The sequence below is a fragment of the Diospyros lotus genome, chromosome 4 (assembly GCF_014633365.1).
Source record: "Diospyros lotus cultivar Yz01 chromosome 4, ASM1463336v1, whole genome shotgun sequence".
Taxonomy (NCBI): domain Eukaryota; kingdom Viridiplantae; phylum Streptophyta; class Magnoliopsida; order Ericales; family Ebenaceae; genus Diospyros; species Diospyros lotus.
The window spans coordinates 24,930,516-24,947,181 of record NC_068341.1 but is presented as its reverse complement, the minus strand read 5'-3'; the positions used below and the strand labels follow the sequence as shown (position 1 = coordinate 24,947,181).

General features: G+C 35.0%; 1 long non-coding RNA gene across 5 annotated transcripts; it reads right to left on the bottom strand.

Annotated features, from left to right (window-relative positions):
- Nucleotides 1-2,533: 2,533 nt before the first annotated feature.
- Nucleotides 2,534-7,755, bottom strand: LOC127798656 (uncharacterized). Of its 5 annotated transcripts, XR_008022456.1 has the most exons (7): nt 7,545-7,755; nt 6,894-6,941; nt 6,502-6,592; nt 6,253-6,370; nt 5,291-5,363; nt 4,713-4,764; nt 2,534-2,764 (listed from the first exon to the last, which is right to left on the bottom strand). It is a non-coding gene; the product is annotated as an uncharacterized LOC127798656 (long non-coding RNA). The 5 variants fall into 5 exon arrangements; XR_008022457.1 differs by having other exon boundaries at nt 6,894-7,755; XR_008022459.1 differs by having other exon boundaries at nt 6,502-6,941; nt 7,133-7,755.
- Between the last annotated feature and the right edge of the window lie 8,911 nt (nt 7,756-16,666).

The window sequence follows — 16,666 nt, the reverse complement described above, 5'->3', positions numbered from 1 at the left end:
TGATGATCCAATGCCTAATGTTGAAAATGTTGATTATGAGGATATGTAATTGTATGGATTTAATTAATGCAAATGTAGATTATTATATTGCATTTTACTTTGCTTATTATATTGTTGTTAGCCTTTTTTTTTTTTTTTTTTTGTTATATCCTTGGCTGGAAAATTAGTAAATCAACATTATTAACCGGACATGGGCATGTTATTTTGTCAAGAAATTTTATAATGCTTGTGGGTACCGCTGTCCTGTACAATACAAAAGATGTGTTGTAATAGACCCTTAATTACATTCTTTGTATTGTACAGAATACCTGTGCTCATAGATTTCATATAGTTTCCTGTGTCTTGCAACTGTTGGATATCATGATGCCACACCCAATCTGTATCATTTGAATTTATTTAATTTGTTCCAGGCGAGTAAGAGTAGTAACAAAAGGATAAAAAACAGGTATAGAATTATGGGCATGGCCCCCGTGCGAATAAAAGTAAAATATAGGGGGAGATTTTTCAGTCAGTTGGGATGATGAATCTGCTTTGTTGCTGACTCGCTGTCATGCCTAACAGTTGGGGCTAAAATTCTGCTTTGTTAGGATAGCGAGCTGGGTGTAGCATGGGGATGAAACGAGGTTTAGACTTGATTATGTCAGATTTAATTATTTTGCAAGGGTCCAACATGGATCCTGGAAGAAAGCATAGTTTAATGAGTTTAAAAAGTGCCATATTTTTTGGGCACTGGGATTAGTTTCCCTCTCTAAAAGAAGCAAAGCGTGGGGCTCTTAAAAGGCAGAACCTAGGCAGCTAATGGTGAATTACATCTAACAACTGATTGAATCCTTGGCCACTGTAGTCAGCATGCATGTTTGTGTACCTGCTTATTTATCATGACGTGCCAAAGATTTGTATCCAGGTTAAAACAACTAAAAATTAAAGTCCACCAACCTAGCACCAAAGCATCTCCACTGGAAGCCATAAATGGGTCCCAAGTCTCCACCTTCTCTATCTGACAAGCCAATGCTAAAAATAGAAGACAAATATACATCAATTACATTGCAGAGGAAGTAGCATACATCTTAAGAGTAGCAATAACCCTTTACTTGCCTATCAAGGTAGTCTCTGGATGCATTGTCATCCCATATATGAATGCCCTTTTCCTGTAGTATCTGTCAACAAATTCAAACTAAATATGTTCTTTGTTTTTTCCTTTTTCTTTGGACAAGTAAATTAATATGATTTTGCTTCTGGCTACATGCTCTAAAGGTAAAAGAAATACTATTCTTTTACCAAATTGTCAACAGAGAAAAGCAATGCCACAAATCATTGTAGTAAATTAGCATTCAAAGGGGAGCTTTCTTCAGATCCTACATATGGTCCTATGCATGTCAGAAATTTCAGAATGTTTAAGATAAACAAAAATTCCCTTCAAGGACCACAATCTCCAGATTTTATGAGCATCCCCCTCCCATAAAACGGTGCATCTTACAGACCATGTTAAGGGGCCTCAAATCCTTGCACAAATTTTTTCCTGCAAAGTATTCCCTCAAACACTCCCTAACTTCTATGGTTGAATTTCTTGCTCTTTTTCCCATTCCCCACGTTTTTATTTTCATTTTTATAGAAGCACGTGGTATCTGCACAAATCCCGGGTTATTTGATTATGCATATCATGAGCCCTCAAGGGTATGGAATGTGAATGCTCCTAAAGAAGCTTGTAAATTCTCCTCAAACGTTTTCCTTTCAGTTATATGCTGAAACTAAAATACTACCAAAGCATAGAACACTGTCATCACAGAACAATACTAAAAATCAAACAAGGGGTGGATTTTGAATTAAATAAAATAACCTCCAATATGCTGAATCCCAGTCACCTTAGATATCAAACAAAGGAAATAAGAAATACAGCATGTTGTCCAAAAGGCTCAACAAAAATTCTTTACCTTGGCGTTTGTTGAACCACTTATGAACCACAGAAGTTCCTCACACTACAACAAAAACGGGTTTTAACGACGGGAAAATCAGTCGTTGAAAGTTGATTTTCGGTCGTTAAAAAGTTATAACGACGGGAATTTTCCCGTTGTCAGTTGTCGTTATTGCCTCCGAGGATAAAAGTCTTTAACGACGGGAATGATAAACCCGTCGTTAATTGTATTAGCGACAATATGATTCCCGTCGTTAAAAATAATTATTAACTACTAAATTATAAGTCAATAACGACAATATTTTCCGTCATTAATAGTCTAAACAATTAGCGACCGTATGATTCCTGTCATTAAAAATAACTTTTTAGTTATCAAAACACAAACTAATAACGATAATATTTTCTCTCGTTAATAATGTGAACAATTAGCGACAATATGATTCCTATCATTAAAAAAAATATTTTTTATTTTCTTATTTTTTTATTTTTTTTAATAGTATGAAAACAATTACTAGTCATCGATGACAAAAATATCATGTTTTGATATAAACCACCAAACCTATATATCATTATCCATATCAAATTGAAATAAAACTCATAAAATTAAACATGTCATTCAAATAACACCAAAGTAATCATTATCCATTAGCATTTACACACCAAAAGTAGTATATATATAAGTGTTAATTGCTAACAAATTACACCAAAAAATATGTTCAACTAAAACTAACACTTTGTCAATTGTATATACTATTCAAAACTAATGTACAACAAAACACTATAAAGTCATAAATCTGTTCATGTACTCCAAGACAACAGTTGCTTCCTTTAGAGTCTTGTTGTTTCATTAACCTACAAAAAAATAAAAATAAAACATGAAATTAGAGTCAAAGAAATATTCATGTTTTCTTTATAAAATGTTAGAAGTAGAATTAATAAAGCCCAAAACGTCTCCATCACAAACTACATAACATACAATCACTAAAATGTACCAAAACATAGAAATCCTTAAATATAGAGTAGATTGAGATGTAGATTAACAAAAACACAAAGCCTTAGTTCTATGGAATGGGGCCACCTATATGAATTCTAATCTGTGAATTATCTTTATCCATGACCATATCTTCTATAAGATCATTAGTCCTATGACCCAACATAAAATATTTGGAAGATGGCAAGTATATCATTTTTTGCATTCATGGCTAATCTCACAAATCAAAAAGCCACTTTCTCTTCGTGCAACAACTTTCAAACATAAAATCTCCTTCCAGTAATCCATGAATCCATATTGGAATGATTCAAATCCTATATTTCAAAATTCTCTTTTTTTTTTTTTTACAACATTAGAAATCACTAAATCAGATCCTATATTAAAATTTTAAAGGCTTTTTAGGTTTTATATAAATATATATATGTATGAATCATGATTGATACATTAATGCTCTCTACGAAGACTCAAAATCTGCTCATATGTTAGCTTCCCTAGCATCTATACGATAGCCTTTGTAAGAAAGCAGAGGAAGCATCCAATAGCCATTAAGCATGGACATTCCAAAATAGATGCTATAAATGTATTCAACACGTATGCCCATGTGATATGCAAAATATGTGTTCTACAAGCATAAGCTGACATTGTATATAAATATCAGATACACAGTATAGTTATTGTCTTATATAAATAAGTGTTAATGAAATTACTTGCGGCTTCTTCTAGCTTCATTTTCAGGAATGCACAAGTGATGGTTGCTCTATTACTTTCACAATTCTTCAGAAAACATTATTAAGATCTCCTAGCTTTGTGTTGATAGGTATAAGAGCCTTTATTCCCATATCTTGACTTACCTAGAGAGTAAAAATTTTGTGTCTTTTGTGTCACTAGTTTTGATCAATTTGGACAGTTATTCACATATTTAGCTTTCTTGAAAATTCTTACAAATTAGGAAGATTTTGTGAAATTGGTAAAATTTTATTCTAGAAGTTTTAGTGAATTTGTTCCATTTTTCTAACAGCTGTGACTGATGTGTATCTCTATCACAAATTTAACAAAACTAGCTTTATTTGGTGCTACAATTCTAAACGACCTTCCATTGTCTGCAACCACCCATTTTTTACATTCATGGCAATTCTAAATTTCTCTTAGTTTAAAAAAGAAAATAAAGATTTCTAAAATCTAATTTAATTTCTAAAAACATAATTGTTTATATATGATGCTTATAGGCATGGAAAAAAAACTTACAACAAAATCTTTAAAGGAATCTTATGAAAAAATTTAGAAAAGAATAGACCATGAGTTGTTTATTAAAGACATACCCTCTTATTCACCCATAAGTAACTTTTGACATCTAACAAGCCCACATACAACACACTATATAAAAATATAATTAACATCTAAGGCTCACTAGACAAGTTGTTACATATTAAATCTTATTACTCACAGGATACATATAGTATTAAGCATTAAAAAATTTTAAAAATGGGTGATCACCCACCACCCGGAGGGAGTGATTAAATCTTATCACTCACAGGATACATATAACACTAAACATTAATAATAAAAAAAATAATGGGTGATCACCCACCACCCGGAGGGAGTGATTAAATCCTATTACTCGCAGGATACATATAGTACTAAGCATTCAAAATTTAAAAAAGGGGGTGATCACCCACCACCCGGAGGGAGTGATTAAATCCTATCACTCACAGGATGCATATAGTACTAAGCATTCAAAATTTAAAAAAATGGGTGATCCCCCACCACCCGGAGGGAGTGATTAAATCCTATCACTCACAGGATACATACCTCGAACAATGTTGGTCTATCATCCAATCGCATCCAATTCCTATCCATCGTACTAGATACAACAAAAATTGATAATATTAGAGATAGATTAAATTACAAAGCACGAGAATATGGGATAAAAACACTACTAGTATTCATGTACATATAATTGGTGCTGAGGTTCAACTGAAGTATGAGAATATGACCACAAACATAACCATTCTAGATTCAGCTAAAATAACCATGCAAACCATGTGTGTAACCTTGAAAATGAAATTACTTCAAATGCATGGTAGGGTATAATTAAAAATTAATAGTAGGTTCAGGGGCATTCAAAGTTAAATATGAAATAAAGAAATATTCATTGCCAACATTGGGTATCCAACAATTATAGATTCAAAACATGCTATGTTTTATAACTTAAAATTGCTACTGGCATCTTTTTCCTTGTCTTTTGGCAAATGTTAAAACACAAGTGAGCAAGTCCAAAAGCATTCTCCAGGTTTAGGGAAGAAGACAATTCCAAAGAAATAAAACACAACTCAACAAAATAATTAACGTGTCAAAAGAAGAAAATATATAATTTAATAAAAATTTACCTATCAATTGCACATCAAATGGTCAAATGCCAAGAACCCTCTTTGAAGCCTCTCTCACAACAGCAAATGCTTCCTAAAATGTAATAAACAAAGCCATTATTATTGAATTTAAAAGGCATGCCTTACGTGAGATTGGTTCTGCAATATTTAGTCAGAACATTGATTTTTCACATATTTCTTTCTAGTGCTGCATGCATATAATGTTCTAGTAACAAAGTGATAGAGAAAATTCTAATAATAATGACAGTTGTTGACTCAATTAAGCATTTGGCCAACTACCAGCTATGTGTACTTGTTTGTAAGAGAGTCATACTTAATAAAGGGCAGTAATTTCAGTTCAACACGTTCTATTACAGCATAAGCTAATTACTTCAATTGGTATCTGTTTAAATGGCTGCTAGAGAGAGGAGGATCCAAGAGAAGCCTAGCAACTTGTGCAAAAACAATAGCTCAAATTCCTCACTTCATCAAAAAGGTCAAGTGTTGTTCATGGAGGTTTGCTGTATTGTACAGTAAACAATTTATTATTCCAGTGTGAACATAAAATGTTTGAAGCAAATAATTGAGAACATACAATTATTTAGAAAAGAAATAAACCATATAAGTACTTGAATATGAAAACTTATCTATAATTATCTCTTGGTCATCAAAAGCATGTTAGAATTTTAGCAGTTGCGAAATTAAGAAATACTTGTAGTAATAAAATTCATGTGCAATCAACTGTAACAATTTGATCACATATCCTTTTCTTTTATCTCAACTTAAACAAATTCTATTGTACTAAAATTCAAGTCAAGCGTAAATCTAGCTGTAAAAGTCAATTACTAATATCCTTCTTTTTATAAGTCAGTAACTGTAATAATAAAAGACAAAAATAGAAATAAAGTTACCATTATCAAGAAATTATTACTAAGAAAAAAATAGATTATGTCCCAAGGGAGGGAGGGAGGGAGTGTAACTACCTCAGAGTTGTAAAACCTCAGCTCTCTTTCTAAACTTCAGCCCTCCCTCTACTTTTTTAATAGGATTGATAGGATGAATAAAATCCACATTGAGCATATCAGAAATCCAATCACTCCACTAGCCATTTTCAGATAAAAATAACACAACATGGAATCTAGTGAGAAACATTTAAAACTAAAATCTTCCATCATAAAAATTATAGAAAGAAAACATCAGCATCGTAGCAATTGAGGGAATGCATCGAGTACCTAGGGTATGTGGGAACACTTGCCCATGCATAATGAACAGAACCCTTGAATATCTATGGTTGAATATCTGCTTCTTTGTCAATTTATGCTACTGCAAAGGATTGGCAGCATTACAAATATAAAAATTGTGGATGCTAATCTGCATGACATGACTTGTTTTAAGGAACAAATGGCATGTTTTCCTTTAGGAGAGCTTATACAATCAAGCAACAATGCAGCTATGGATTTAAAGTTGAGGATAAGGATACAATCAAGCAACAATGCAGACATACAATTTGTGTGTGATTGTCAGTGACTTGTAGTTCAGACACTAATGTTTTGTAAAAGAAATTCACTGCAATACAAGAAACTTCCATATATTTTCATGCCCTAGAAAACTTATAAAATGGTACCTTTGGCCAATATGTGAGAGAATAATTGATTATGTTGGAAACATCAACCTTGCAGGAAAACAGTTTGTTAATAAATGTTAAAACAGAGAGCTCATAGCCACGGCAGTTAATATTAGTCAACATGATATAGAATTTCAAAAAGACTAAAAGGATGTAATACATATTAACAAAAGAATACAAGGAAAGATTATAAAAACCAACCGAACTATCCTATGATATATAGTTGAGTGTTTTTTCACCTCAAAAGAATAATTATGAGGTAAGCTCTTGCAATAATTGGGTGTTTCCTCTTTTACTCTGGGTCCGTAGAGATCAACCCGCTCCTCCAACTCCCCTCTCCCCTAATGGTTCAGCCAAAGTATACAATATATGTTTCCTCTTTTATTTAGACATTAGTTTATTATGAGCAAGATGCATGAAAGTCTGGAAATAGTATCAGCATTATAGAAAATGAAATAATTGCATAGCGACAATTAGTTAATGGATGACATTAGGCAGTAAATTGATGCATGATAAAAATCGCAAGAAATTAACACAACAAATCAATAAAAATAGAAAAGATGTTGCTAGCAGAATAGAAAAATACAACAAAACACAGAAGAACAGAACAACAAAACGGAACAGAAAAAACACAGCAAAATGGAAAAATACATCAGCACATCAGCGAGGCAACAAGTGAGACGCAAGAGTGAGGGCAAGAGAGCTAGAGAGAGCGAGCAGCGAGCGAGGGCGAGAGGTGACGACAAGAAAGCCAGGGCGGGGTGAGAGCCAGAGAGGGCAAGCAGCGAGCGATGGCGAGCTGAGAGCCAAAGAAGGGGACTTAGGGATTTGGGGGAGGATTGGGCACTTGGGGATTTTTTGGGGAGGGGGGGATTTTAGCCAAGAAAGAGGCAGGGATTCCTGGCTCTTTAATTTATTTGTTTTTTTAATATTTAATAATTTAATAAAAAATAGTATGTTATATGTTCTTTTGAATATGTTTATGTATTTTTTTTAATATGTTTATGTTTTTTTAACATATTATATTATCAATAAATAGCTAATGCTCAATTATTATAGTTTAATAATTATATTTCTGTATTTATAGAAAAATATAATTATATTAAGAATTACTTATATAAGTGTTAGTTAAATTTTAATAGTTTTTTTTATTATTTTATGGTTCGAATTAAAAATTTTAGTCATTAACGACGGAAAAATGGTATATTAACGACGACTTATTTTGCCTGTCGTTAAAAATTATCTTATAACGACGGGATTTATATTTAGTCGTTAATAGTACTACATTAACGACCAAAACTAATGTCGTCATTAATTTTTTGTCGTTAATGTCTGTTTTTGTTGTAGTGTCAACAACACCTTTCCAAAATACTTTTTGTATATAAAGTGACAGAACATAAATCAAACCATATGAAAGAACAAGGAAATGAAATTTTGTGTCTTTTAGGCACAGAAATCAAACTCACAATGAGAAACAAGAAGAGCTAATCCAGACAGGCCAAAACAGTACTTCAGGGAATTAGTAAAATCACAATTTGCTACTAAAAATGAACTAATCGAACTGAAAACGTACACATGCCTTCGTTGTAAGAAGAGGAAAAGACTTCCGCAAATTGAACTGCATCTGCAGAGTGGGAAAAAAACAAAAACGTATCAATCTACCTAAATATAGAATTTTGAGCATCATTTATAAGTATTCAAAGAGAGAGTATTCAAAGAGAGTATCAATCTACCTAAATGCAAAAGTAGAATATTATATTGCATTTTACTTTGCTTATTATATTGTTGTTAGTCTTTTTTTTTTTTTTTGGCATACCAAGGAGTTCATGTGTCTATTTTATTTTGCCTTTCATTTTATTTTGCTTTGCTTTATATATACGTGCATGTTTTTCTCATTTATAAAAAAGTGCAACCATAATTAGGAAGAAACGTCTAAGAAAGATAGGCACTATTGATTTAGGTGGAGATGCCTCACTTACCACACATGCTTCAATATCATTGTCAGCTCCACCACAACCCCTAGCATCATCCCCAGCACCACAATCCCCAGCATCATCCCCAGCTCCACCACGACCTCCAGCATCCTCCCTATCTCCACCACAGCCTCCATTATTTTCCCATTCCCCATCACAGCCTCCAGCATCTAGCCAGACTCCATCAGAATCACCCACCCCATATCTACCTCAGGATTTTCTATCGACACGCTCGTCTACATCATGCCATTACTAGACAATTAATGTGATAGGTATGCACAAAATATTTAAATTGAGTGTAATTATTATATACTTGTATTAATTATTAAATTAGGTATATGTATTAATTATTAAATTAGGTATATTAGGTATATGTATTTTGGTTACTTGCACGTGGAAGGCGTGTCATGTTAGAGTTTAATGAATCACTCCAACCAATAAGAGATGCAGCTGGATTTTTTGGAGGGATTTTAGAAGAGTTAGCTTCTGATTTTGTTGCTTTTCCTGTCAATTATGAAAGTTTCCAAGGCATATAAAGATGAAATTTACAAAAATAGAATCATGGTAATTAACTAATATTGTTTGTTTTGATATAATTTTTTTGAATATTTTGTTATAATTAATATTGTTATTTTTTGAAGGAAAAATTTAATTTTGACGAAGGACATGTGAAGAATTTCATTTTGAGAAACATTAGAAAAAAATAGAAGGGCAATAGATGCAAGTTATACCACGAGTACTATGATCCCACTATTAGTCGAGAAGCAAATTGTAACATCCCAATTCCCGGGAGGGCATTACGTAACGTAAGATTCCGGGGATATAAATTTTTTTCCAAATAAGCAACAGAAATCCAACACAAACACTGTTCCCCGAAGATCCGGTTACACCTTCTCAGTATATCAATTATGAACTATCAATAAACTAAGACAGGTTCATCAACTCAAATGCGGAAGCTAGATCGAAACCTTAACAGGTCATAATCGAAACCGAAACCACTTTATTTATAATATAAAGTTGCACCAACGCTTACATGATGTTCCCAAAATAAACAACATAACAAAAAGGACATAATATAAAAACATCCTCTAATCGCCGTCACTCCTCGGTAATTCCTTTTCCCTTCGCACTTCTGCCTTCACCTAGAACGTTTGAATATTCCAGAAACATAGTCCAAATTAGATGCTGAACTAAGTGAGGGTTCAAAATCACATTTTTCATGAATAAATGCAAGACATGAAATAAACCAATACACCCGGTAAGTCCTAACCCAAGAGAATCCCACGCGCTTAACCCTACCACGGGAAAAGAGTAATCTCTCTAAAAGCTATGCCACCATACCGACTCGATGACACGACGCGATTCTAGCTTAAATAGGGTTGCCAACGCATCTCACCAGAATACGTTCCCACCTTAAGCATCCAAGAACCACCATACAATCCCAACACCAAAATTTCACATGGACCACCTAGTCATCCTAGTGCAACTTCCCTGGTCAAACGGCCTGGCATGAAAACCAAGATAGCTATCCTGACATGCACACCAGCATCAGATACCCCTATTATTCCATCACGCCCTTGGAGAATTACAGCTACACTATCCAGACAACATCCTAGGCTGACATCTCACATGAACAACACAGTATGGACCACTTATGTAATACCCGAGAATGATTTGAGGTCATAAATAATATTTGATGAAGGGCATAAATGGACTTTGTGGAAAATAAGACTATAGGGTACACTAACGCAACTTTGGACGATCGAATTAGTCAGAGGGAGTACCCTAGACCCTAGATAGCTAAGAAAAATGGTATAGTATCGACAAGTAATACGAGTTATGATTTTAGGCATCAAAAGAAGTTGGATCAGGAACGGTTCCCGGTACAGCTAAAAAAAGACAATTGTGATTTAGGCTGAAATACCGAATTATCGTATGGGGCATCCGGGAAGTCAATGGAACCCCGAGGAAGTTCATATTTGGCATATAGAGTAACCCTTCAGTAGTTTTTGGAAGAAACAAAAGGGTTTGTAGCTAAAACGAAGATTCGGGCCTAAGTGCAGTTTTTTCGAAATTGACGGAGAGAGATCGAAACAATATTTTTTTGGAATTTTAAAGAGAATGTTTTAGGATATTTCAAAGGGTTATAAAGGTCTTTAAAGAGAAGTTCAGTTTTTGAGCCAGGGGCAAAATCGTAATTTTTGAGGTTGGGGTAAAAGTGTAATTTACCTAAAAATTAGGGGCATTAGCGCAATTAGTCCATTTTTTAGGGACTAAAATGCAATTAAAAATTAGCCCGGGGACCATGTTGAAAAGGGTCTAAGTGCAATTATCCAAAAGTTTGGGCCAAAGTGTAATTCTTGAAATCTTTTTACTAGGAGCATTTGGGAGATTCAGGAAAAAGCTTCATAAATGACTTTAGAGATAAGGATGAAGTCTCATGATGACGTTAGAGATAAGATGAAGGCTCATGATGACTTTAGGGATAAGATTTGTATAAGATTTGATTGGATAAGAAAAGATTTGATTTGGATAACAATGATTGCAGAAGATCTTACAAGATTTTGGAATGATTACAAAAGATATTAGAAGATTTGGAATGATTATAGAAGATTTACAATGATTGCAGAGAATCTTAGAAGATTTGGAATGATTGGAAAAGATTTTGAAAGATTTGAAATGATTGTAGAATATATATTTCTTGGTGGCTAAGTTTCCTAAATATATAAATAGGGGCTCAAGGCTAAGGATTCTCTCATTCGAAGTTGTGATACATTTGTGCTAGACGAGAGTGCTTTGGGTTTAGTGGATAGAGGGTTTTTAAAGCATATGCGAGGCATCACACGCGTAGAGCACTTAGGCAGCACGTGAGGACCTATAAGGAGGTGGTTTGGTTAAAAGACTTGAGGAGTTGCACGAAAATTGAGGTTGGGCACAAGATTCGAGGTGTTCTGAGTTTCGTTCAAGGTGAGTGGTTCTCCTCCAAAACTTGATTTATTGTGAGTGTTCTATTGAAAAACTTGGTTTTAAGTTGTGAGTGGTTCTCCTCCAAAACTTGATTTATTGTGAGTGTTCTACTGAAAAACTTGGTTTTAAGTTGTGAGTGGTTCTCCTCCAAAACTTGATTTATTGTGAGTGTTCTACCTGAAAACTTGGTTTTAAGTTGTGAGTGTTTACCCCCAAAACTTGATTTATTGTGCTTGTTCTATCTGAACATATGGTGATTTCATGCAAAATGGTTTTGTGCATTAAAATGGTAACCGGTGACGGTTGGATTTATGAGGGAGGTTTGTCCCTAAACGTTTTGAACTGTGCATTGCATTTTATAAATGTTGTTTATACGATGCATTGAATTGTGAATTGTGGCATTGTCTTGAGTTTTATGTGTACGTATGGAATGTCAGCCTCGGATGTTGTCTGGATAGTGTAGCCATAATTCTCCAAGGGCGTGACAGAATAATAGGGGTATCTGATGCTGGTGTGCATGTCAGGATAGCTGCCTTGGTTTTCGTGCCAGACCATTTGGTCAGAGAAGTTGCACTAGGACGACTAGGTGGTCTATACTGTGTTGTTCGTGTGGGATGTTAGCCTAGGATGTTGTCTGGATAGTGTAGCCGTAATTCTCCAAGGGCGTGACGGAATAATAGGGGTATCTGATGCTAGGTGTGCATGTCAGGATAGCCGCCTTGATTTTCGTGCCAGGCCATTTGGCCAGGGAAGTTGCACTAGGATGACTAGGTGGTCCATGTAAAATTTTGGAGTTGGGATTGTATGGTGGTTCCTAGATGCTTAAGGTGGGAACGTATTCTGGTGAGATGCGTTGGCAGCCCCATTTAAGCTAGAATCGCGTCGTGTCGTCGAGTCGGTGTGGTGACATAGCTTTTAGAGAGATTGCTCTTTTCCTGTGGTAGGGTTAAGCGCGTGGGAATTCTCTTAAGCTAGGGCTTACCGGGTATATTAGTTTATTTCATGTCTTGCATTATTCATGAAAAATGTGTTTTGAACTCTCACTTAGATGATTCATCATCTAATTTGGACTTTGTCCCTGGAATATTCAAACATTCCAGGTGAAGGTAGCGGTGCAAAAGGGAAAGGAATCGTCGAGGAGTGACGGCGATTAGCGGATAGTTTACATTATGTCTTTTCAATTATGTTATTTACTTTTGAAAACGTCATGTAAACGTTGGTGTAACTTTATATATAAATAAAGTGGTTTCGGTTATGACCTGTTGAGGTTTCGATCTAGCTTCCGCATTTGTGTTGGTGAACCTGTCTTGGTTTATTAATGGTTCATAGTTGATATACTGAGAAGGTGTAACGGGATCTTCGAGGAATGGTTTTTGTGATGGGTTTTTGTTTGAAAAAAAATATTTATCCCCGGAATCTTACGTTACGTTAATGCTCTTAGGAATTGGGGTGTTACAACCTAGTCATCCTAGTGCAACTTCCCTGACGAAACGGTCTGGCACAGAAACCAAGACGGCTATACTGACATGCACACCAGCATCAGATACCCCTATTATTCCGTCACATCCTTGGAGAATTATGGCTACATTATCCAGACAACATCTTAGGTTGACATTCCATACATACACATAAAACACAAGACAATGCCACATTTCACAATTCAGTGCATCATATAAACAACAATTTCTAAAATGCAATGCATAAGTTCAAAACGTTTAGGGACGAACCTCCCTCGTAAAACCAACCGTCATCGGTTACCATTTCAATGCACAAAACCATTTTACATGAAATCCACAACACATTTGGGTAACACAAATACCAAGCTTTTAGGGTAAACTACTCACCTCAACGTATTCAGGTCGCCTCAATCCTTGTGCACAACCTCGTTATACGTGCCAACTCACAGACACTTCAATTTACAGTCAACCTCGAATCACAACACTTCCTAAATACCATAATTAATTAAAGAAGCATTAAAATTTATTTTCCTCAATTTTTCCATAATTTCCTCTATTTTCTCCCATTTTTCACCTTGATAATTCCAAAATAATTATTTCCTCAACTATTTTCCAAAATATTTCAACACAATAAATCCTCAAATAATTAAATAAAAATTCTGGAAGTTGAATTACCAAAAAGCCCCTCGTCACATGCCTTCACGCGCTTGGCGCGTGGGTGCAAGTAAAGGCTGGCGCGTGCAGCTCACGCACCACGATCTTCAACCTCGAGCCAGTCACCGGCGGTTGTTCCGATGACCCTAAAACCGGCACCCCCTTGAAGAATCGATCACAACCCCACAAAAATCAGGTCGAAAGGCCATTGAAAAATGGCCCAAACGGCCAGTTACAGGCGGCGGTAGGCGGTCCGCCTCCCACTGACGGCCAAGCTTCGAATGGCCACCAAACTTACTCAAAAATGCCTCAAAACACTCCCAAAGTGATCCTTGATGCCTTGCGACCAAAAGCCCTCTATCAAAGTTCCAAAAATCATCCAAATACGCGGTCGATTTGTGCTTCAAAAACCTGAAACCCTCGGCCCTATTTATACTAAAAATCTGATCACCTCACGGCCAATCAATAGCCAAGCTTGGTTCCCAAGCGTTCTCCCGACTGTATACGACCTTCCCCAAGCTAGCCTCAGCCGTCCCATCACCGGAAACGGCGGCCACGTGCGGTGGCAGTGCGGCGGCCGACTTTCCTTTGCGTTCACAGTATGCAATTTTTGCTAAATTGCACTTTAGCTCCCTTGCTTCTTCCTTTATCATTTCAGCCCTTTTCCTTAAGTCCTTGAACATTCTAACCCCATCACAAAGACCCATAAGTCTTGTAATTTTCACTTGACCCTTGAAACTTTAGAAAAATTACCGTTTTGACCTCTCTCGGGCAAAATTAGAAAATTATACTTAGGCCCGACTGATCGATTTGACCTTAAATCCATTCGATTCAACCCGAAATCACTTAAGGGTTGTTCTATACATAAAATATTGGTCCTTGACACTCTCCATTTATTTTTTGGACGTCTCCTACATCGATTTGGTTTTCTCAGCCCGGTCGATAGTTGTACCGAAAACTGTTCCCGATCCAATTTCTTTCATCACTAAAAATCATAAATTAAATCACTCGTCGATACTATACCATTTTCCTTGATCGTCTAGGGTCCGGGGTACTCCCTCCGACTAATTTGGTCGTCCAAAGCTGTGTTAGTGTACCCTATAGTCTTATTTTTTCACAAATCCCATTTATGCCCTTCATTAAATACTGTTTATACCCTTAATAATTTCTCGGGTATTACACAAATATTGCAAAACATCCACCAGGAATATCACAAGACCAGTAGGCAAGTTTTATTGATGTGCACGCGAGAAAACTAAGGTGATGTTACTAATCTTGCTTATAAGATTACTAATATTTATACAACTAAATAATTATAATTAAACTAATAATGTTCTTCTTGGATATCTAAGAGATGTGTCTAAAAATAATGAAAATCGATCCAAATTGACAATCCCACACACACTGGAGGATCAAAGAGTCTAGCAAGAAAAAAACATGAGATAGTAATATTACAAAAAATTATCCTGAGTATGAATTTTTCATTCTAACATCAACTAACATTTATGTGAAATTGTTCTAAATTATAGGAAATTGAGAGTGGTCAGCCAGTGAATGGGGGTTTATTATACATTGCGACACATAAGAAGAAAGACGGATTTTTTGTGAATGAAGAAGCACGAACTATAAGCGTAGGTTTTATTTATTTATTTATTTTTTATCATAACCATTCTATTTTTAAAACTCTTATAATTACATAAATAGATTTTTTTTGTTAAATGGTGTTTTGTTGTTATTGATATTGTTTTTAATCCATATAGGACAAAATTTCAGAGATTGAGAGTCAAGGCACGTCTTCACAGTTAGTCTCCTTACATGATTCACTTACTCAAGTGCTAGGAAAAGAACACTCAGGTCGAGTCCAAGGTTTGGGCTTCTGTCCTAGTCCAAATCAAGTTTTTGGGACTACTAGTCAATTGAATGGGATTTCCTTATCTTCTAATAATACCAGTCCATCTATTATAGCATGCCAACAAGAAGTGCAAAAATTGTCAGAAGAATTACAAACTAGTAAAAAAAAGGTTCAAAGTTTAGAGACACAGGTGCAAAATTTTTAAGCTGCAATGGCTTATATTTTCACAAACATTGTGGGGAATATACCACTTGAGTTTGCTGCTATGCTCAATTCAATGGTAAGTTAAGAGTAAATTTTTCATTTTAAGTGATTGTTTATGTTTATGTCTAGAAATACTTTTAAGAGTATTTCTAATACAATTTTAATTATTTCAGGCACCAGATGCGCATAGTAGACAAGCTTCACCAGTGGCAAAGCGGTCTTCGACATCTAGTCATGACATTCATAAGACACAACAACCTCCAGACCAACAAAATTGATGTATTGTTCAAATATTTGAACTACTTGACCTCTAAACTTTTTAAATTTGATTTTGATATGTAAGTCTATTTTGATTGGACTTTGATATATTACATGTTTGGATATTTAAGTTGGATTGAATATTTATGGTTTGTTGATTAAATAGATTGAGATATTGTGTTTGTGAATTTGGTATATATATAGGTTACATATTTAATCAGGTTATTTGTGAGTTAGATATTTATGGTTTGATGATTAAATAGGTTGAGTTATTGTATTTGAGTTGGGTATATAGGTTATAACTTACAGGTATTTTGATATTCTTGGGGATTTAAAGAGAAGCAAAAGCAAAAGCTTCTATAGACTTTAGCGGCGGTTTTGAAACCGCCGCTAAAGTCAAGTCAAAAC